General features: G+C 47.9%; 1 long non-coding RNA gene across 1 annotated transcript in view; it reads right to left on the bottom strand.

Annotated features, from left to right (window-relative positions):
• Positions 1 to 12,038: 12,038 nt before the first annotated feature.
• LOC138579501 (uncharacterized) overlaps positions 12,039 to 23,694 on the bottom strand; it is a 32,404-nt gene continuing 20,748 nt past the window's right edge. The window contains exon 2 of the long non-coding RNA XR_011304025.1: positions 12,039 to 12,410. This is a non-coding gene — a long non-coding RNA (uncharacterized lncRNA). The remainder of the gene's footprint in view (positions 12,411 to 23,694) is intronic.

Below are 23,694 nucleotides of genomic sequence, written 5' to 3'. Positions count from 1 at the left end.
AAGAGATACACGGAGTCAGGTTGGCCAGAGAAAAGGGTCATTAGCAAAGATTGTAGAAGATTTTGGGAAATTAGAGACAAATTGTCAATGGAGGATGGATTTTTAGTTAGAGGAGATAAATTAATTCCCCCACACAAGTTTCGAGGTGAACTCATCAAAAAGGCACATCAAGGTCATCCCGGCATTACAGGTACTAAGAATAATGTGCGTTTGAAATATTGGTGGCCAGGCATGGATATTATGATTGAAAGATATATCAGGAATTGTTGGCCATGTCAAAACAGTGATAAAAGTTGCAAGATTGTCAAGTCCAAGCCAATTAGCATGGACAAGGGCGAGTCTCCATGGAAGATGTTGGGGATTGACATCATTGGGCCATATGTGGAACTAGTGGGAGAAAAAGAATTCCTAATAGTATTAGTAGACTATTACTCAGGTTGGGTAGAAGTCAAAGCGGTGAAGAAAGTTGACACAGGTGAGGTAGTAAAATTTCTAATGCAGATTTGTAGTAGGGAAGGATTTCCCAAAGTAATAATAAGTGATAATGGTGTTCAGTTTAGAAGCAGTGAAATGATACATTTTGCCAGGAAGATGGGAATTGAGTGGAGGTTTTCGTCGTTATACCACCCTCAAACCAATGGGTTGGTGGAAAGGTATAACCGTGTGATCGTAGAAGCAGTAGAATTGGCATTGAGCAACAACATACCAGTTGATGAAATGTTAAGGGAGAGGGTATGGAGCACGAGGATGTCATTAAAAGAGGAATGGAGGTTTCTCCTTTTGAATTAATGAGGGGAAGGGCTCCCAATACTTTATTAAATCCTGAATGGGTTAATCGGAGGAAAGTGATGAAGACTAAGTCTAAGATCTGCAACGAACGGAAAGGTACGGTTGATTTACATAATGCTCCTCCTGAGAGGGTTAGGTTGAGAATCCTACCTGGAGATTTTGTGCGAATCAAACTTGGGCGGAGTGTCAAAAAAGGTGAATCTAAGTACAGCAGACCTGTTGAGGTGGTACAAGTGTTCAAGAGGGCAGTTAGAGTTGTTGGAGGATCTGTTTGGAATCTGGATAGAGTTAATAAGTGGATGTGGAAAGGAAACAATGAAGGACTTATACAAGCCAATGTCGGGAGAAGAGAGAATGATTTATTTGGTGATGAGAATATTACAAAGGGTACGGATAGGGTGAATGACAATGTGGCGAGAGTGAGACAGTCTGGTTCTGGTGGAGAAAATGCACGTCAACAACAAGTGGTTGAGATGTCTGATAGTAGGAGTGTGCGTAGTACAAGAGATAGGACATTACCATTTTGGTCTAGGGATTATGACATGTGAAATTACTTATTTTGCAATTGTGTCTAAGTGACTCTTTAATCTTTTGATGAATCTTTTGATGACTTAATAGTTTGCATTCTATTATTAATGTGATGTTTTTTTCCAATAGTTTGCTTTCCTATTTCAAGTTCTTTATTATTATGGTTAAGTTTGGGGAACCTTCAAGGTTTTATTTGTTTTTCTAATTTTGTGTAAAGGGGGGATGATGTTGTATTCTAGCATTCCACGTCCCGAGGCTTCTCTTCCCAAAGCCTCGAGCCGCGGCATGAAGTATGTGGAATGCGGTGACGTGGGTGTTGGAGAGACGGTTGGGATGTGAGAACGAAGGTGGATGCGGATTACAGGGCGCCGGTTATATATATATGCATTAACTATCTTTATGTAGACAATAAAGAAGAGTTTTACTGTTCCGGCTCGTGTCCCATACTTCACTGGACTATTGTAATGCCCTCTATGCAGGAACTAATAAAACTATCATAAATAAAATGCAAATCCTTCAAAATAACGCTCTCAGAGCAGCCCTTGACATACCCCGTAGAGCACACATTTCCAACATCAGGAAAGACCACCACTGGCTAAAAATCAGCGACAGAGTCCTTCTCAAGACACTATCTCTCACCGACAAAGGGCTCAACAACACAGCACCCCCCCCTACATCTCGGCCAGACTGACCAGAAAATCGCCCAGCCACCACACCAGAGCTACTAACCACTTCCTGCTAGAAACCCCTAGATTTAGACGATCCAAAGTGGGCAGAGCAAGCTTCCCTGTTAGAGCTGCCCAGGCTTGGAATGCATTGCCCACTGCATTGAGAGCAAACCTATCCTATTCCAGCTTCAGAAGTAAGGTAAAAAACTGGCTCTGGTCCTACGACAACTAATTTTCGCTGTACCTAACTGTCGTGATACTCCTGAAATCCGGTTCAAAGACTATCTTGTTCTACCCTTCTACCTCTCTGTATACATGCACTCTTAACATTGTAACATGTTAGCTCTCATTTCAACTGCTTGTATTGACATGTATGCACTGTACTGACATGTTTCTTATCCTCCGTATGTATGTAACCTAAGTTTAAGTAAGCTTGTACCTGCTGCGCCCGGCTACCCCTGGGTTTTGTGCGCATTATCAAATAATAAACATAAACATAAACATGCTCGGAGCGTATTTTACCCAGGTTAAGGGGCCACATCTGGTGTATAAACCACACATCAGGATAGAAAACATGCGCTGGAATTATGTAAAAAAAATGTCAGCAAAAGACGGTTGTGAATTATACACGAATACTCAACTAGTGCTTTTATTTATGACGACAGATTAGTGGGCACGTGCACCATGTTTATCCCCGTCTAGTTTCCATGTGTGTATCTTTAAGCCTGAAATGGCATTTCAGATGTTCGTCTTTGCATGAGCTTTTCTCACGAAGTGCAGCCGGTTCGGTTTCGGCCCAATACGTGCACCGTTCCGGGTCCCCGTGCTGAAGCTTGTTTGTGAACGAATGAGGCCGATAACATTAAAAGGAAGAACGGAAACACCCAGGCAAAAATTCACAGTTCATGTTTCGCTTAGATGAATGCTATCCAGGGTCGGACTGGGGCATACAATTGTCTCAAGTCGGGCTCGGCACCAATGAAAAAGTGGCCAAAGTTGCAAACGACAATTCAATCCTTTTGTGACAGACACTAGTTGGACCACGCTGCCGCCCGTGCCTCGCCCGGTCCTGGGCTTTGGCCTGCCTTGCCTCAATCACTTAGGCTACCTTCCGTTGGGCCACCACCACCATGCTGAGCCTGATGATGACAAAAATAGGTGCACGGTGTAGCAGCCCCACGGAAGGTAAGATTTTAAAAGAAAAAACGTATATTTGGGCAGCTGGGGCCCATCACTTTCGAAGTGATGGACCACAGCCTCCACTCAAAATAAGTTATTTCTTTTAAAACCTACCTTCCGTGGGGTGGGGCCGTGGCGACCAGCGAGTTGCCATGGTCCTTAGGGATCATGTCTCAAGGGGCAAGGATGTGACATGGGTTCCTATATGAACACTGCAGGCATTCCTGATTTCTTGCAGGAATGACGCAGGAGGGCACGCTCTCCTGAAGTCCCCATTGTCTACAATAGGGTGAAAGTAGGTCCCCTGGAATGAAGACCTGTCTTTACTCCTGTGGTGTTGTGCATCACACCATCTCATTGTATCACCCCCAGGATTATAGAATGTCAACAGAATCCTCAAAGACTCCACGTAGGTAGCCACACAGAGCGATGTGAGCATGCACACAATGGTTGGTGGCATGCTTTTCCTGTACTGCATTCTACCACAGGAGTGTCTCCCTTCAAGGGTAGGAAGGGAGGGTGTAGTGGGGGAGCTCAGTTTAGGCTCATCCTTCTGGGTGAGGCCTGGATCTTCAGCACTGACCCATTCGCCAACTTTTTGAGAGGGGAAAAGCGAGTGGGCTCTATTTTGGGCTGCCAGACATATACCTTACTGACTGGCAAGTAGTTGGCATACACAATCTGAACATACACAAGGGCATTCCTTTGTCATTTGCATTTACGGACCTATTCCGTGGCCTGGCGCTAAGACTGGTCATAGCTCTCACGATTGCTTCACTCCTCTGAGTTCTTCAGTGCTCAGCGTTTCACCAGGTGTCCTTTGGGGTGTGCCAGGCCAAAGCCTGGGAGCGAGGTTCTAGAATTCCCATGAGGTATTCCAGTGGAGCGACATGTCCCTTCCCTGGTTCAGCCCTGTGGGTTCCCCAGCTTGCCCTTTGTCCTGCCTCTCCTGTGAATACACTTTTCTCAAACGCCTGCGTCAGCCAGATGCTATTGTTGTGTTGCTTATAGTGAATAAGGGAGTGCTGTCACATTTACTGACTGCCTGCTGCCGAGCCCTGCGCCTTATGTACAGCAGGCAGTGCTGCAGTCGAGGCAGTTCCTACTTGCCCCGTGGACAAGCAGCTGTGGCAGCCCCCTGCTGTGAATAAAGCCCCTCTGCTCACCTTCCGGCATGAGCGGCTCTGACAGTGCATGTGGTTGCCATAGCATTTCACAGGCGTAATGGAAAAAACAGAGAGCGCGTGATATCCACGGACTAATTTAATCAATGTAATCCTTCAAAATGACCTTCTCTGCAGCGGAAAAACATTTCGGTTGATAAGGCTGGTATTGAGAACAGGCTTTAATTAGCTTTTCCTATAATATCCTGCCAACTCCCTTCCCTGGTCCCTTTCCTTTGGCAAAAGCAAGCCATCGATTTTATTTGTATATCCCTGGCTGCTTCACTACAGCTTCTGGTGTCCTTCCGCCTGGAGTTATTCAGCTCTAGCAGACCTACTAGATTTCTCCAGCAAAACAAAAAGGTGAGGGCTGGAAGGTTTTCAATTAATCATAACCACGGGCATAGCTCTGGGCAACCCTCCAGACCATTGTTTTTCAGCCTGCCAAGCCATTACAGAAGTTGGTAAACCATATGTAAATCAAGATTGGTCCTACCCCAAAAGGGGCAGTCCAAACCGAACTGCTAGGTCACATCCCCTCTGCACGAGACCACAAGCATCTCCAGACATGTTTCAGCCTTGTTGGGCCTCATCAGTGAGGAGTAGCTTGGATCTCTAGGCCGAGCTTTCCCGAGTGTATTATCTTTCCTGCACCCTCCCAGCAGTCCTCACTGTCCTTATAGCTCCCTTCCCTTAGGCTGAAGGACTCCCTCTCTATAAGCTTTATGTAGCCCTCCCTTCTTGTGCACTGATCTATCATTGTTCCTGATTGGATGGGAGGAAGTTCTGTTTGTGTGGTGCCTCTGGATAGGCTCTGGATCCAATCTGCTTGTTTGCCCCAGCTGCTCTAGTTCCATGGAGACATGGTCCTTTACATGTACTTGGCGGCCATCTTTTTGAGAGCAGAAGTTGTGCCTTCCATTTGCACCTGCACTCAGCAGATCATGGCAGCATCTTGGAGGGGTTCTGTCTTCCGGCTGTTCTGCAGTCTTCCATCTTGGGGCTTTGCTTCACTTGTGCTTAAATCTTTGCACAGATCCCTCCAGCCACATGTCACTAGTGAAACAGCTGGACGGGCCACGTCTCGCCCCTGCTCTGTTAAGGGTTTGCAGGTGTGCTCTGCTTTCTCCCAAAGGGCCCGTACTGGGCTATGGGGCCACGCAGCTGATTTGTAGATGGCAGATAGTCTGGAATTCTCTGTGCCATCATGTGGTGACTTGTACCCATGGAGGTCCCCTGGGATAGGGGGGACCCCCATAGAGGGGTACCCTAGTTCTGGACCCTCCTTCTAGATGAGGGAGCCAGTCTGAGGGATAGATAGGTGGGCATTGATGGATGTAAGGCAATCTGTCTCTCACTGATGTCAGGAACTCAGCCTCAGGCTTGGGAGGGTACTGGGAGGGGCACTCAGCAGCTCCCAGCCTGTACTACCTCCATGTAGCTTGCGTCTCTGATAGCAAGGCGCTGGTAGGCGGGCACTCCTGTGCATCGGGACATCCTGCTGGGTTTGAGACGGGGGCAGGCTTTTGACTTTGCCATACTGTTCAACGTGTGCGTGTATGTATGTTGTGCCTGAGCCCTCAGAACTAGAAAGAGAGTGAATGCTCCAGATCTGCGAGGCCAAACCCTAGAGTGGGATCAAATCCAGATGTAGCCCCTCATTCCTTGCAGAACTCCAGCACTTTAAGCTCCCACATCTGCCTCTCCAAGTTGAATCGGAACTAACCGTCTTTGCGCGCGAATGTAAAGACAGGATATCTTATTTGTATTTGTATTTATTGGGTTTATATAGCGCGTTACACCAAAGCGCTGCACATTTTAACAACAGGATACATTTATCAATAACAGAAATAACAGTAACAAAGAAGCAAAATACAGTTTTGAATCAGATCAACAAAGCAGTATGTGGAGAAATTAGACAGAAGGGAAGGGAGTGGAGGAGTAGAACTGGGAGGAGGAGGGAGGAATGGGAAGGAGGAGGAGGGATGGAGGGGTAAAGGGAAGAGGATGGAATGGAGGGGAGAGGAGGGAGCAGATAAGGGGGGGGAAGGAGGGGAAGGGAGGGGGAAGGGGAGAGGAATCATGCCAGGGAATGGAGAAGGAGAGATTTAAGGGAGGTGCGGAATGAGGAAAAGTTAGGGATAGAGCGGATTGAGAGAGGTAAGGAGTTCCAGTGAAGGGGAGCTAGGAGTTGGAAAGAGCGGAAGTGGGTGGAAGCACAAGGGGAAGGAGGAACAGTGAGGAGGAAGTGGTCAGCAGAACGAAGAGGGTGAGACGGAGTGTAGAAAGAGAGAAGGGAAGAGAGATAAGAGGGAATAAGATTATGGAGAGATTTGCAGACTAAGCAGAGAAAAGGAAATTTAAATTGGGAGTGAACGGGAAGCCAGCCAAGGGAGGATAGGGAGGCAGAGATGGAATTGCGGGAGGTGAGGAGACAGAGAGTACGGATGGCCGAATGGTAGATAGATTTGAGGGGAGAGAGATGTGAAGTGGGTAGACCAAAGAGTAAGGAGGAGCAGTAGAAGAGGCGAGAGAAGATTAGGGAGGAGATTAAAAGTTTACTGGCATGGAAAGTAAGAGAGGGGCGGACTTTACGAATGTTATGGAGGTGGAAGAAACAGGCACGAGAGGTGAGAGAGATATGATGGCAAAAAGTGAGACAAGAGTCGAAGTAAATGCCTAAATTGCGAGCATGGGGGGAGAAAGTAAGGTTAGAGGGAGGAAAGTGAATGAAGGGAGGAGGAGAGGGAGGGGGAAGGGAGTTGGAGTGGAAGAAAAGTACCTCTGGTTTGTCAGAGTTAAGGGAAAGAAAGCGAGAAGGCATCCAGTCTTTAATGGCAGTAAGACAGGACAAGAGTTTAAGGTGGAGATCAGGAGAGGACGAGAAGGAAAGAAAGAGCTGCGTGTCATCGGCATAGAAGTTGTGAGAGATGCCCAATGAGGAGATGACAGGGGCAAGGAGGGAGGTGTAGAGTGAGAATAGGAAAGGGCCGAGCACCCAGCCTTGGGGTACTCTTTATTGCAGAGGCTGGGTTGGAGAGGAGCGGCCTCTCCAGGAAACAGAGAAAGAGTGGGAGGAGAGGTAAGAGGATAGCCAGTTGAGTATGGAGCCTTTGAATCTGAAGGAAGAGAGAGTGTTGAGAAGAAGGGGGTGATCGACTGTGTCGAAGGCAGCTGAGAGATCAAGAAGAATGAGGACAGAAGATTGCTTAGAGTGTTGAGCGGAGAGGAGGGAGTTAAGGATGTATGTGAGGGCTGTTTCAGGAGAGTGTTTAGGGTGGAAGCCAGATTGAGAAGGGGGAAGGAGAGAGAGATTAGAGACAAAGGTTATAACATGCATATCAGCAGGGACCAGTGGACCTCCAGTGCTAGCATTAATTAGCACTGGCAGAAAGTGAAATGCACATATGAATATTAACCTGAGATGAATCACAGTAATGAACCTGCCTGAGAAACCTTTGCAGCTGAGGTGAAGATTAACCTTGTGAGAGTGATGGCCCTCAGAGCGAGTGTGAATGAGAGGGGTTAGTGTTGCTGAGCAATGAAACAGAGAAAGGCAAGTAGCATTATTTTCCTATCTATCCCAATACTAAAAGAAACTACTGTAGCCATCCTCCCTGTATGCATATACTGCCCTTCATTTAATCCAGCCAGCTGTTCCCTAATGCTCTCCCGCCTTTGAAGTCCTCATGTGTGGTGTGTTTTTAGCGGTCCATGGCATGACTTTGAGAGGCGCAGCAGGGTGTGGGCTACTTCCCTGAATGGCAGGTGACACAGAGGTACCGCGTCAAACATGGAGAAGGCCAGCAAACACGGCTGCTACAATGCAGAGGTGGAGAGATTACCACATAATCCTGCAATGAGATCTACCATGCAAGCTCTAGCCAGCATCAACCATGCTAAGCTATTCTCTCCAGGCGGCCTCTAATGCCCTCCTGCCAGAGTGCATGCCATTTCTACTCTTTAATGCCACTGCGTCTTACCTGCTAATTTAAGACGAAAGGTGAAAGAGATACATCACATTCTGCATGGTCAAGGGCTGACATTTTAAGACCACTACGGTGGGGATGTGTGCAGAATGAAAGAGAAATAACACATGATGCCCATCCCACAGTGGACCTTGGTCAAACCTGCTTAGTTTCCGAGATAAGAGGGCATGGGAGCATTCAGGCTTAGACCGTGATGCTCTGCCTCCTGAAGACTTGTGCCAGCGTACCCAGGTTGCACATTAGATAATGAATCAATGCATGGTTGTTGTTGCACTCAGCCCCAGGGCTGGCAGGTAGCGACACAGGAGAGATCAATTGCCTCTCAATTGCCATCATGCACTTTGGTGCTCAGTGATGGCTTCACTGACTCAAATTCCTTCTCCCTCATCCCCCTCCAACCAGGACCTCTTTGCTTGACAGAGTCTCAGTCTGTAGGTGCTTTGTTCCCCAGGAAGTAAGATAATGTAGCCCCCGAGCCCTGGGTAAGGCCGAGTTGGAATCTGAAGCCCCTTTTCTCTATGCTGAGTAAATCAAAGAACAGGGCACTAAGGAGTCTTATCATGAAATAAGACGCCACTCTTGCAAACAACAGGATTACTTTTGGTTTTTCAGAAGTGGAACACAGGTAGAAACTCACCACACAAATACTATGAACCCAGGCCTAGAGGTTTAGGGGGCCTCAGATAGACAAAGAAAGGACTTAGATGGGTTGTGCAGGTTATACTAGATACCTTCATAGATATCTCGGAAATACGCCTGGCAGACCATCTTATAGCCCTAGCCCCCTCTCTGTAAATAAAACCTCATTTAATTGAAATCACTGGGTACACTTGTGTTATACTTACAAGTTCCATATATGCTATATTGTGCATGGATTATTCTAACTTTCCACATTTCTGGAAGGCAGAGTTCCTCTGAGTGTACTGTTGTCAGTATTTTGATATGTCCACTGTCTTCTAGTTCATAAGCGCTATTTGTCCTCATCTCTTGCTGGAAGTGAGAATAATTGAATTCTTCAAGGGTGTAAGGTCTTTGTTAAAGGCCGAGTTGTGAGGAATTGGCAAAAGCAGAAGATGACCTAAAAAAGTTGATGCCTTTAGAAAACATTCACTTACAACAGACACAGAGGCCTACTGCCATTTTGATTCAGATGCCACCTAGAAAATGAAAGAAGTGTTACAGGATCAGGGCATCAGGGCTAAAGATAATGAATGGATCTGCCAACAAGAGGCAGCTTTTTTTATACAATCTGATCTTAGGACCTCATTATTTAATGTACTTACCAAATTACATTAAAGTTTCATGAATCCACCAGGATGCCAGATTGTGTCAGGTGTATCTTCGGTCTTTGAACTTCTTTCACAATTTGCAGACTTCTTCCTTAAGAAATGTGTACCTCAGATGCAATTGTGTATTAAGGATATGAGACATATTATTAATATCTTGGAGAATGAACCTTTGGATTGTAAGAACAGTCTTTTAATAGGATTGGATATTGTTTTTTTGTATACAAAAATACCTAAAGTAGCCACTTTAGAAGTGGTGAAGACAGAAATAGAGTCAGAGAATAGCTTGGAATATATTCCAAAAGGGTTTGTTTACTGTGTGCAGAATTGGTCCTTTACAAAATACATTTTCCAATTTCAGGGTGTACTCCATAAATAAACTGAGGACAATGCAATGGGGTCTGCGATGGCACCCAGTGTGGCTAACCTGTATGTCAACTGTTTTTAGCAGAATGTCATCTATGATGAAAGTTATCCTTTCAAGTAGAATATCAGAATATGGAAAGGATTCATAGATGACATTATCGTAATATGATATGGCTCTGAATCACAAGTTGCTAGGTTTTTAAGTGGATCAATGGGAAAGACAGACATTTACAAATTTACCTCCAGTATGAGTAATCTAAGTATCAACTTTTTGGATGGGACAATTATGAAAACAAAGGGACTCTGCAGATAAGACCTTTCCACAAACAAATAGAAACACTAGCCATCACCCTAAGCATGTCAAAGAAAATGTGCCCTTTCAACAGTTCCTGAGACTAAGAAGGAATTGTAGAACTAAGCAGGCTTATGAGGTGGAAGCGAATGTGCTGATTAACAGATTACAGGCAAGAGGTTATGGGAAGAAGCAGCTCAAAAAGGCAACAAAGAGGGCATGGAATAATAATAGAGAAGCCCTCTAAGAAACTAACAGAAATAAAGAGCAGTCACAGGAACAACGAATTCTATGTGTGAGTACTTGTATTAATTTATCATATAAGATAACAAATTGCATCAAAAGAAATTGGAAATGTTTGAATCCTGGCAATTAATTATTCAAAGAGCCTATTTTTGCTTGCACAGAAAGCACCAGCATAAAGGATAGATTGATTAGGAAGAACATTAAAGAGCAAGTAAGATGAGCTCCAACTTTAAATCAATGATGGGGCTTGGGAGACGTATCTGGACACTACCCATGTGGGAACTGTGTGATCAAACCATCACAACGAAAGATGTGGATGTTGGCCTGGGATAAACATGGAGTCTTACGAGTCTGACGGATTGGAATACTAAGATGGTAGTCTACCTGATAGGTGGCTTGAAATATGCAGGTAAGACCAAAAGGGCAGTTAAAACAAGGATGATCGAGCATGAAGGTACTCTGAGAAAACATATACTCACAGCCCCCGTGTGAAACATTTTGAGGAAAAGAAAATAGCCTTCTGGAATTTGAACAGGTTTCTTTACAACAGGTTACGGATAGAGGGGTTGCCATCAGAAAAGGGTAAACACGTACTTTCAAAATTGGTAAATAAAATGAATGTTTTAACCGTAGAGATAGGGGTTTAATGAGAACATCATTTGGGAGAGATTAATAAGAGTATAAAATCAAATTGGTGAACAGTGCCATTACATTTACTCCCCATTAATCTTCTGTACCATGCAATTCAATTAAGATACCTCAGTCTTACTGAGTTTGAGAAAATGAATGCATAGGTGTCTTTGAATTACTGATCCCAGGATGTGTGTCCTCTTGATTTAGCCACACATTAGGATTTTAGAACAGTTAGTCACCTTGCTAATTGCCTCCTTTAAACTGAGGATAGTGCAGAACTATTTGAACACTTTGACATTTCCAGTGGGCCTTGCATTGAAACCTGCTGTGAGGCCATGCAATGAATGATAAAAAGAGTGCACTGTGAAGAACATTGTCACATAACTACAAATCCAATGTGATTTGTAGTCCTGGAGTTTTTAATTGGTTGGCCATGTGTACCAAGTAACGGCTTCCCCTTATTTGGAGAATGCCGGTCTGCTTCATTGCCCCCTTTGAAATATGTGAAGCAGTTAAGACAGCACTCCGGCGGTTGCACTCACACAGGTCCGCCGGGGCGTTTGCAAGATACATGGTGGATAGTACCATAAAACAAAGCAGTAAACATACTAACTAGTGCATGATGAAGAACGCGGCTCTTGATTAGACTACAATTTCCATGAGGTTTGTAGTCCAAGAGTTCTTAATCATGTGGCAAGGCGTACCTTTTTAGGCATCTCCTTATATGGAGAACGCTAGTTAGAGTCATCATTCACTGCAAACTAATGAAATGGTTGGATGTAGCACCAAGGTGAGTGCCATCATATAGTTACATTGAGGCAGATTATGTAGGTATAATTCAGATTTTCCATACTAAACTTCAGGAAAGCCACAATTCTATTAAATACACAGAGGCAAAGTTTTATGCTTAACTCTTTAATTACCACTCGAGCAGCAAAGAACAAAGTACGTTTTAACCAACTAAAAATAAAATAACTATGATTTCTTTAGAAAGACAGTCTCTTTGTGGTTGAAACTGGACTGCTCCTGGCATGACTCCCACATGACTCCGTCCACCAATCAGGACACAGTTCTCCACATAAACCTTCCAGACCCTCCATATTCTTCCTCTTTCTATAGCTGCTCACTCAGAATTTCTGTAGTAACTGAGCTCCCAACCGTAGCACAACAGAAAAGGGATCTGAACTGTCGGTGCCCAACGTGGCACAACCTCTTGCACCTGCCAAACTCGTGTTCAGATCTTCAGGAGTCCACTGGCTTACCTTCTGCACCTGGAGAGGACATACATGATACAAACGCTCATTAAATCGGCAGGCGAGCAATCGCTCATACAGTCGCATTCGTGCCACTCTCTCTCAGCCTCGTTGCCTGCGCCTATTGTAATGGCATATCGCTTGGTTTAGCTTATGCTTGACCTCTCCAGCCGCTCACCAATTTCATGGGTGTGATAGTACTTCGGCTCCATATCTTTAATAAAATTATGACTTTCCTGGTAGAATGGAGAATCTGATTTAAATGTCAAGACCCTATGGCTTGTATTATGCTTGTTTAAAGCTTTCTTACCACCAACGAGGCTACCTGATCAATTGGTTTGAAATAAAAAGTCTTGAAAGTTGATTAATTCAAGCAATCTGCAGCTTTCGTATCTTGTAGCCATGCTCCGCTAAAACGGCTTCTCTAGTATTATTCCATGACCTCTTTGTTGCTTTTTGAGCTGCTTCTTACTATAACCTCTTGACTGTAATCTGCCATGGTGCCCTGCGTTGAATGCGCTCCACGTCTATGCCGGCTTGCAGCATTACCCACTTAGTTAGTATGGAAAATCTGAATTCTATGTCAAGACATGGAGGCTCGTATTATGCTTGTTTAAAGCTTACTTACCACCAACGAGGCTACCTGATAAATTGGCTTGAAATAAAAAGTCTTGAGAGTTGATTCATTCGAATAGTCCACAGCTTTCATATCTTGTAGCCATACTCCGATAAAGCTTTGGAAGCCACAGCGATCCACACTGAATGTGCCCCGAAACGTTCCACGTCTACGCCGGCTTGGAGCATTACCCACTTGACCCAACAGGCCCGGGTGGCCACTGCCACCACCCTGAAAGGCTTGTGGGGTGCGATAAACACTCTGTTCTCCCCCCAAACCTAAGGGGTGTAAATCCTTGCTTCGTACACCTGAAGGCTTCTGACTGGAATGCAGCTTAGGCTGTTCTGGAAAAGCAGGAAAGAATACCGAGCTGATAACCGTCTTGGTCCTTTTCTTCACATGGAAGGTCACCCCTTCCGGTGAAAAGGACTTCCTATTTATCTCAAGTGCTCCAGCGCCAGACACTCTCTTGCATGCCACTAGACAAAACAGCATTGTTAACATAGCAGAGAGATCTTTCCGGGACAGATCCATATTGTTCGGCCATATTTGCAAGACCTGGAGGATTACGTCCATGTCCCACAAGCAGGAATATTTTGGTTTGGGCGGCCAAATGGCTTTCACTCTTCTGAGCAGCCTGGATATCAGAGCATGCTCACCTATTAGAGCTCCCAACACCTGCTCGTGCCTGGCCGAGATGGCCGACCTGTAGGTGTTCACTGTTCTATATGCTTTACCTTGGGTAGCCAGGGCTGCTAGAAAATGGACGATGGGGATCACTTCTGAAGAAGCGGGATGAGGCCCCTCTCCAGACACCAGGAGCGCCACTTGGTCCATGCTGTCCTGTAAGATCTAGCTGTCTTCAGCACCCAGGATTCTCTGATGAGCTGGCCAGCTTCTCCCAAAAGGCCTGGCTATCAATCTGAGAGTCTCTAGAAGGACTAACGGGTGCAGGAGTCCTGTAGGATCCTGCAGGCTCTCTGTCCAGTTGGGTGGTAGAACTGGACTGTCACATGAGAGATCCAGTAGGCCAGGGAGCGAAGCTTGACTCTTCCGAGCTGGCATTACTAGGAACAGCTTCACTCTCATAGTCCATGCTGGAACCCCACTGCTGCATGAAGGCATCTGTGGCGGCTGCCTACGGGTCCGGCTTCAAGCTGAAGAAACGCATCAGCTGGTGGGTCAGTCTGGAAGGGAAAAGATCTGTCATGCATGGTCCTTCTCCAGATCCATCAAACTGAAAAAGATCACCCTGTCCAGCCGCCAGTCGCTGGAATTTATGTGATAACGAGAATTCCAATCCACAACTTGGTTGGCTAACCCGGGCAGTTACTCCACCATGATGCTGAGTCTCTTGCTCAAGCAGTGGTGCCAGAAATCTTTGTCTAGCTCTGCTAGCAATCTGGACTTTGTTTCCACTTAGCCGGTTGATATAGTGTATGGCTGAAACATTGTCCATGCAGCACTGCACTCTATCCTGAGTCAGACTCCTGATTGCAAAGGAGCCTGTTAGAAGCTCCCTGCAGTTGATGTGCATTTGGCCTTCTGAGGCAGGCCAACAGCCCCCGGTTGAGTTTGCCCCGCAGCGGGCTCCCCAAACCCTGCGGCTGGCTTCTGACTCAATGACAAGATCTGGGTGTGAACAAAATATGGCCTTCGCATTCCAGGCCTCCGTGTGCTGGACCCACCACTCCTCTGTTTGTAAAACAGCCCTTCCCTGAGGTGCTGTATTTTCAGCCACTACACAACTCAATTGTGGAGGGGTCCTGGGAAGATCGCTTGAATGGAGGAGGCGAGCCTCCCCACTATCCTTGCTAGCTCAGTCAGGGACACCTGGTCCTTGTCCAGGACTGACCTGATCTCCTTTTTGATGTTGTTGCCTTTTTGCAACGGCAGACTCAGAGTCTATTATGAAGCCCAGAAACTCCATCTTCTGGGTAGGACTGATCTCGGATGTCTCCCAGTTTACTAAGAATCCCAGATCTTCCAATAGTCCTGTAGTTTCTGCCACTTGCTACCACAGAAGTTGGACGTCCTGCGCCATTATCATCCAGGTATATGATAAGCATGCGACTCGCTGGCGTAACTCTGTTACCACTGGCTTTAGCACCTTGGTGAAACACCAAAGAGCTGAGGACAAAACCAAACACAAGGCAGGTAAACTGCCACCCTTGACCTTCTCAAAAGAACCAGAGAGAGCGTTGGTGAGGTTCGTAAACGGGGATCGCTAAATAAACATCTCTGAGGTCTTTCGTGCTAGCCAGTCTCCCTCTTGCAGGATATCTCGTAAAAGGTGGATTCCCTCCATCTTGAAATGCCTGTAAAAAAGATATGTGTTGAGGGCCCTGAGTTGATGACTGGTCTGACTTTTTCTTTCCTCTTGACTAGGAAAAGGTTGCTCACAAACCCACCTGGCTAATCTTTGACCTGACTGATTTAGAAGTTTTGAATATGTTCCTGTTCTGTGAGGAGCAGTGGCCTGGGCAGACCGGCCTAGCTGGGTTGCTCGTAGAACTCTAGCTGAATACCCTGCACTGCCGCCAAATACAAGGTGTCCCCAGTGATCTCTTGCCACCTCCAAGTGTGTGGCTAATTTGCCGCCTATCGTGGGTTTTGCAGAGCTTGCATTTGCCGCGGGAGCTTGCTCTCCCCGCTGAGGAGGGGGTTGGAGTTCTGCTGGCGCCTCTTCATCCTCGACCTCTGCTTCTCCCCCATGCCGGGAAAATGGGGTTGGGTTTCCCAGTTTTTTCAGTGTCCCATGAGCCTCTGTAGGAAGGCTTTAGACCACCTTCTCAGCCGGCAGAGAGGCCCTGCCCTCTGCCGGCCTGCTGAAAAACTCTGGGAGTGAAGACTTTTCTGAGGGATGCCTGTGCCTTGTCCAGGGCAGCGAATGTATGGACGAACTTTGACATGTCCTTGATGAAGGCGTCCCCGAGGAGGCATCACTTTGCTGCGGCAGAGGGCTCTGAAGACGCCAACTCTCCCAACTTTGGATACCTTTTCATAAGAATCGACATCTGCCGTTCTACAGCGATGGCACATTTTGGGTTCCCATTGAGACAAGTAGCCCAACCTGCAAGCACATTCTGGTCTATCTCCGTATTATTCTCCTTGGCCTCTTCCGCCATCGCCATCATTTTTGCTTGCGGACCGATCATGTCTAGAAGCTTAAACTCGCAGGCAGTCCATGATCTGTCAATTCCTTTACGGATGTGTTTAGAAAATGTTGCCATAAAGGTTAGCATTTTTTACATTAATTACTGGCGTATCGGCCTCCTTGTCTGGCACAAGGGATCTGGGACACTCAGCCCTCAGCTTATTGCACCCCTCATTGATCAGCAGTGTCGTCAGACGTTTGCTTAGATTGGCTGCCACTGCCACTTTGGCTGTAGGCTCCCATTCTGAGGTTCGGGGGTGCACCAATAAGTTGGACCAAACTCTCCTTCTGGCTGTTATGCCAGACCATTGCACTTCCTGCGGGGCTTCTCCTGCTTCCGAGGGCTAGCCGAACAGCTAACTGTCACCACTGATTCTTCATCACCGGTGTAGCTGGGCGTGCCACTGGATTTGCTGCTCTGTTGGCCATCCTCTGGGCTACAGGGTACGTCCTCATGCCATGCATGGTCGCTGGACTTCGGCAGTCATTTCGTGGAGCGTGAGCATCTGCTGTGGCATTTGGGAGGGGAACCTGGCATGGGGTCACATCTCTCCTCGCCTTGCAGGTCTTGCGCTTGTTAGTGCTATCCTACCCCTCTGCGTGACTCTTCTCTTTCCTCTGCGAAGGCTGAAACGCTCTCGGGCCTTGCAAGAAGGACATCCTGTCATTATTGAAATCTTCCTTGGTAGATCTAGGCCCCAGCCCTGCCCAAACCGCCTTTTGCAGTAATTCCTGCTTCTTGGGGAGCACGATCTGGATGGGCCCGCCTGCAGTGATTCCGAGTCTGATGAAGATTCGCACACCAAAGCCATTCTTAGGGCTCAATTCCACTCCAAATATGAATATAATAGTAGACTCCACCAACAGGGGTTCAACCTCTCACACGCTTGGCGATATACTGTCATTAACAAATTGCACCCAGATAAAGTGTCCTCGGGTTTGCTTGTGACCTGAACCCGTCTTAACTCGATGCACGGCTGGCCTGCTGCGGTATAATGTAATGGCCGGCAGGTGGCGTGCCTCGCGATGTTGCTTGGCAATCTGATGCGGTAGCAGCTTGCAGCAGGGTGACAGGAAGGATGCTGACTGCAAAGGTATCCCTGAACAAGGGTCTGAAGTGGAGATATACGTAAATAAACGTCTTGGTGCGCGGACGGGGAGGGATGGTTCCGCGAGCTGGATTTCCTGCTGCGTCACCCTATGCTCTGACTAGCGCGGTGCACATATAACACATTCAATGCTAATAAGGAAACAACAAAAGAATGGTACTTATCTGCTGCTCGAGCAGCAAAGAAGGAGGAGGAATATAGAGGGTCTGGAAGGTTTATGTGGAGGAGCACGTCCTGATTGGTGGACTGAGTCATGGTGGATGGAGTCATGTGGGATTCGTGTCATGAGCAGTCAAGTTTCAACTACAAAGAGACTGAGGGTCATTACGAGTAATCTGGTCCAGAATAAATTACGGTAAAACGGCCAGTACTACCGGCTGCTGCATTTCCAGACCCGATTTCTCTGAGTCTGCCGGAAGGGGCAGTGAACTACCGGCAGGCACAACTTGCTGGGATTTCAGACCCCTACCAGCAGAGTAATCCCTGAAGCACCAGCACCGTTAGCAACTTTCTTTTGGCCTCATTACGAGTTTGGAGGTAGCCATGGTGCTATTAGCGCCATGGCTGCCTCCATACCGGGCTCCAATACCGGGTTCCTGCAATGAGGACTTACTGGGTCATTCCGACATAGGAGGACCCGGTAATTCCTCCTTGCAGGAACCATTCTCCATTCCCATTGTGCCCCCATAGGGCTCAATGGGAATGGGGAGTGGGGTAATAACGGGCAGATTACAACTGGCCCTTTATTACCTCCCTCTTCCCCTCGTGGGACCCAGAAAAGACGCCTAGTTTTACCAGGCGTCCTTACAGGGTCCCGCAAAGGGAACCTCGCAATCGGCGCTCACGTAATGAAGGGGGCCGGTCCCGTACCGGCCCCCTTCATTACGGGAGCGCCAGGGTTATAATGAGGCCCTGTTCTTTGTTGCTCGAGTGGTAATGAAAGAGTTAAGCATAATACGAGCATGCCGGTTTTGACATAGAATTCGAACTCTGGCAGTGATGCCGTTCCTAAATAAACGTGTTTGGTATTTTTGTGTTTCCAGCTACAGGGAAGAAATTGTAACAAAAGCAGAAAAGACAGTGACTTGCCTCACTCTGTTAAGATATGCATACGGATATATGTTAGGCATGGAGACACCTTAATTTTCAGCGGAAAAGATAAGGCGAGCAGTACTTGGAATTGTGAATTATTTGCCTGCGATAAAAAATTATTTATACCCGTTAAATCATAATACCATATTTATAGTATCTGAGAATAGATAGCCCTCTAAGAAGGGTCTGCTGGAATTATTGAAACTCCAAAAAATCAGGTAGGAATGGAACCTTTGTCCATACTATTGCCGAATACTAAACTGTAGAATTAATTAGAAATACATGTGTAAAGGTATTAAGTCCCTTTCTGTCATTTCTACAGCTCCAATGAGAAATTAAATCGGAAGTTAATTCTTTAAAAGAATAACGCAATTGGAGAAGTCTTGCAGCTTATGAAATGTATTGGAAATGGGTGTTGTTTTTACCCCTGACAGAAACATGTACATGTCACAGTTGTTGTCTTTTAATTTGTGTTCACGTGTGCACTGTTGGAATTAACAATTGTCATGATTGGCTAAGGCTATTGGTTAATGAAATGTTTTGAAGCCACACAAGTTAATATGTCTGCAGCAGTAGGACCACGTCAACCTCAGACCACACTAGTTAATGGGCATGGGGCAGTGGGAGCACATCACCCTGAAGGCACACTAGTTAATGGGAATGGCGAGCACATCACGTGAAGCCACACTCGTTAATAGGCCTGGGACAGTGGGAGCACATTACCTTGAAGCCACACTAGCCTGCATCACCCTGAATCCACACCAGTTAATGTGCACGGGGCAGTGGCTGTACATCACGCTGCAGCCACACTAGTTAATGGGCATGGGGCAGTGGCAACACATCACCCTTCGGCTACATTAGTTAATGGGCATGGGGCAGTGGCAGAACATCACCCTGAAGCAAAACTAGTTAATGGGCATAGGGCAGTGGGAGCGCATCACCCTGAAGCCACACTAGGTAATGGGCATGGGCAGTGGCAGCACATCACCCTACAACCACACTAGTTATTGGGCATGGGGCAGTGGCAGCACATCACCCTACAACCACACTAGTTAATGGGCATGGGGCAGTGGCAGCACATCACCCTGCAGCCACACTAGGTAATGGGCATGGGACAGTGGGAGCACATTACCTTGAGGCCACACTAGTTAAGGGGCATGAGGCAGTGGGAGTACATCACACAGCAGCCACACTAGTTAATGGGCATGGGGCAGTGGCAGAACATCACCCTGCAGCCACACTAGTTAATGGGCCTAGGGCAGTGGCAGCACATCACCCTGAATCCACACTAGCTAATGTGCACGAGGCAGTGGCAGTACATCACGCTGCAGCCACATTAGTTAATGGGCATGGGGCAGTGGCAACACATCACCCTGCAGTCACATTAGTTAATGGGCACGGGGCAGTGGCAGAACATCACCCTGAAGCCACACTAGTTAATGGGCCTAGGGCAGTGGGAGCGCATCACCCTGAAGCCAAACTAGTTAATGGGCCTAGGGCAGTGACAGCACATCACCCTGAATCCACACTAGTTAATGTGCACGAGGCAGTGGCAGTACATCACGCTGCAGCCACACTAGTTAATGGGCATGGGGCAGTGGCAACACATCACCCTGCAGTCACATTAGTTAATGGGCATGGGCCAGTGGCAGAACATCACCCTGAAGCCACACTAGTTAATGGGCCTAGGGCAGTGGGAGCGCATCACCCTGAAGCCAAACTAGTTAATGTACATGGGGCAGTGGCAGCACATCACCCTGATGCCACACTAGTTAATGGGCATGGAGTAGTGGGAGCACTTCAATTAAAGCCACACTCGTTAATAGGCCTTGGGCAGTGGGAGGACATCACCCTGCAGCCACACTAGTTAATGGACATGGGGCAGTGGAAGCACATCACATAAAGCCACAATCACTAAAAGGCCTGAGGCAGTGGCAGCACATCACCCTGCAGCCACACTAGTTAATGGGCATGGGGCACTGAGAGCGCATCACCTAAAGGCACAATCACTAAAAGGCCTGAGGCAGTGGCAGCACATCACCCTGCAGCCACACTAGTTAATGGGCATGGGGCAGTGGGAGCGCATCACCCTGAAGCCACACTAGTTAATGGGCATGGGGCAGTGGCAGTACATCATCCGGCAGCCACACTAGTTAATGGGCATGGGACAGTGGCAACACATCACCCTGAAGCCACACTAGTTAATGGGCATGGGGCAGTGGGAGCACATCACCTAAAACCACAATCACTAAAAGGCCTGAGGCAGTGGCAGCACATCACCCTGCAGCCACACTAGTTAATGGGCATGGGGCAGTGGGAGCGCATCACCCTGAAGCCACACTAGTTAATGGGCATGGGGGAGTGGCATCACATCATCCGGCAGCCACACTAGGTAATGGGCATGGGACAGTGGGAGCACATTACCTTGAGGCCACACTAGTTAAGGGGCATGAGGCAGTGGGAGTACATCACACAGCAGCCACACTAGTTAATGGGCATGGGGCAGTGGCAGAACATCACCCTGCAGCCACACTAGTTAATGGGCCTAGGGCAGTGGCAGCACATCACCCTGAATCCACACTAGTCAATGTGCACGAGGCAGTGGCAGTACATCACGCTGCAGCCACACTAGTTAATGGGCATGGGGCAGTGGCAACACATCACCCTGCAGTCACATTAGTTAATGGGCACGGGGCAGTGGCAGAACATCACCCTGAAGCCACACTAGTTAATGGGCCTAGGGCAGTGGGAGCGCATCACCCTGAAGCCAAACTAGTTAATGGGCCTAGGGCAGTGACAGCACATCACCCTGAATCCACACTAGTTAATGTGCACGAGGCAGTGGCAGTACATCACGCTGCAGCCACACTAGTTAATGGGCATGGGGCAGTGGCAACACATCACCCTGCAGTCACATTAGTTAATGGGCATGGGCCAGTGGCAGAACATCACCCTGAAGCCACACTAGTTAATGGGCCTAGGGCAGTGGGAGCGCATCACCCTGAAGTCAAACTAGTTAATGTACATGGGGCAGTGGCAGCACATCACCCTGATGCCACACTAGTTAATGGACATGGAGCAGTGGGAGCACTTCAATTAAAGCCACACTCGTTAATAGGCCTTGGGCAGTGGGAGGACATCACCCTGCAGCCACACTAGTTAATGGACATGGGGCAGTGGAAGCACATCACCTAAAGCCACAATCACTAAAAGGCCTGAGGCAGTGGCAGCACATCACCCTGCAGCCACACTAGTTAATGGGCATGGGGCACTGAGAGCGCATCACCTAAAGGCACAATCACTAAAAGGCCTGAGGCAGTGGCAGCACATCACCCTGCAGCCACACTAGTTAATGGGCATGGGGCAGTGGGAGCGCATCACCCTGAAGCCACACTAGTTAATGGGCATGGGGCAGTGGCAGTACATCATCCGGCAGCCACACTAGTTAATGGGCATGGGACAGTGGCAACACATCACCCTGAAGCCACACTAGTTAATGGGCATGGGGCATGGGAGCACATCACCTAAAACCACAATCACTAAAAGGCCTGAGGCAGTGGCAGCACATCACCCTGCAGCCACACTAGTTAATGGGCATGGGGCAGTGGGAGCGCATCACCCTGAAGCCACACTAGTTAATGGGCATGGGGCAGTGGCATCACATCATCCGGCAGCCACACTAGTTAATGGGCATGGGACAGTGGCAACACATTACCCTGAAGCCACACTAGTTAATGGGCATGGGGCAGTGGGAGGACATCACCCTGCAGCCATACTAGTTAATGGACATGGGGCAGTGGGAGCACATCACCTAAAGCCACAATCACTAAAAGGCCTGAGGCAGTGGCAGCACATCACCCTGCAGCCACACTAGTAAATGGGCATGGAGCAGTGAGAGCGCATCACCTAAAGCCACAATCACTAAAAGGCCTGAGGCAGTGGGAGGACATCACCCTGCAGCCACACTAGTTAATGGACATGGGGCAGTGGGAGCACATCACCTAAAGCCACAATCACTAAAAGGCCTGAGGCAGTGGCAGCACATCACCCTGCAGCCACACTAGTTAATGGGCATGGGGCAGTGAGAGCACATCACCTAAAGCCACAATCACTAAAAGGCCTGAGGCAGTGGCAGCACATCACCCTGCAGCCACACTAGTTAATGGGCATGGGGCAGTGGGAGCGCATCACCCTGAAGCCACACTAGTTAATGGGCATGGGGCAGTGGCAGCACATCATCCGGCAGTCATACTAGTTAATGGGCATGGGACAGTGGCAACACATCACCCTGAAGCCACACTAGTTAATGGGCATAGGGCAGTGGGAGCACATCACCTAAAGCCACAATCACTAAAAGGCCTGAGGAAGTGGCAGCATATCACCCTGCAGCCACACTAGTTAATTGGCATGGGGCAGTGGGAGCGCATCACCCTGAAGCCACACTAGTTATTGGGCATTGGGCAGTGGCAGCACATTACTCTGAAGCCACACTAGTTAATGGGCATGGGGCAGTGGGAGCACATCACCCTGCAGCCACACTAGTTAATGGGCATGGGGCAGTGGGAGCGCATCACCCTGAAGCCACACTAGTTAATGGGCATGGGAACATATAACCCTGACAGCACAATAGTTAATGGGCATGGGGCAGTGGGAGCAAATCGCCTTGAAGCGATACTAGTTAATGGGCATGGGGCAGTGGCAGCACATCATCCGGCAGCCACACTAGTTAATGGGCATGGGACAGTGGCAGCACATCACCCTGAAGCCACACTAGTTAATGGGCCTAGGGCAGTTGCAGCACATCACCCTGAAGCCACACTAGTTAATGGGCATGGGGCAGTGGCAGCACATCACCCTGAAGCCACACTAGTTAATGGGCATGGGGCAGTGGCAGAACATCACCCTGAAGCCACACTAGTTAATGGGCATGGGGCAGTGGGAGCACATCACCTAAAGCCACAATCACTAAAAGGCCTGAGGCAGTGGCAGCACATCACTCTGCAGCCACACTAGTTAATTGGCATGGGGCAGTGGGAGCGCATCACCCTGAAGCCACACTAGTTAATGGGCATGGGGCAGTGGCAGCACATTATCCGGCATCCGCACTAGTTAATGGGCATGGGACAGTGGAAACACATCACTCTGAAGCCACACTAGTTAATGGGCATGAGGCAGTGGCAGCACATCACTTTGAAGCCACACTAGTTAATGGGCATGGGGCAGTGGGAGCGCATCACCCTGAAGCCACACTAGTTAATGGGTAGTGGCAGCACATCACCCTGCAGCCACACTAGTTAAAGGGCATGGGGCAGTGGGAGCACATCACCC

Source organism: Ambystoma mexicanum, chromosome 3p, assembly GCF_040938575.1.
Source record: "Ambystoma mexicanum isolate Mex_15411 chromosome 3p, UKY_AmexF1_1, whole genome shotgun sequence".
NCBI classification, from domain to species: domain Eukaryota; kingdom Metazoa; phylum Chordata; class Amphibia; order Caudata; family Ambystomatidae; genus Ambystoma; species Ambystoma mexicanum.
The sequence above is the reverse complement of the archived record's forward strand: the minus strand, read 5'-3'. Positions and strand labels throughout refer to the sequence as shown.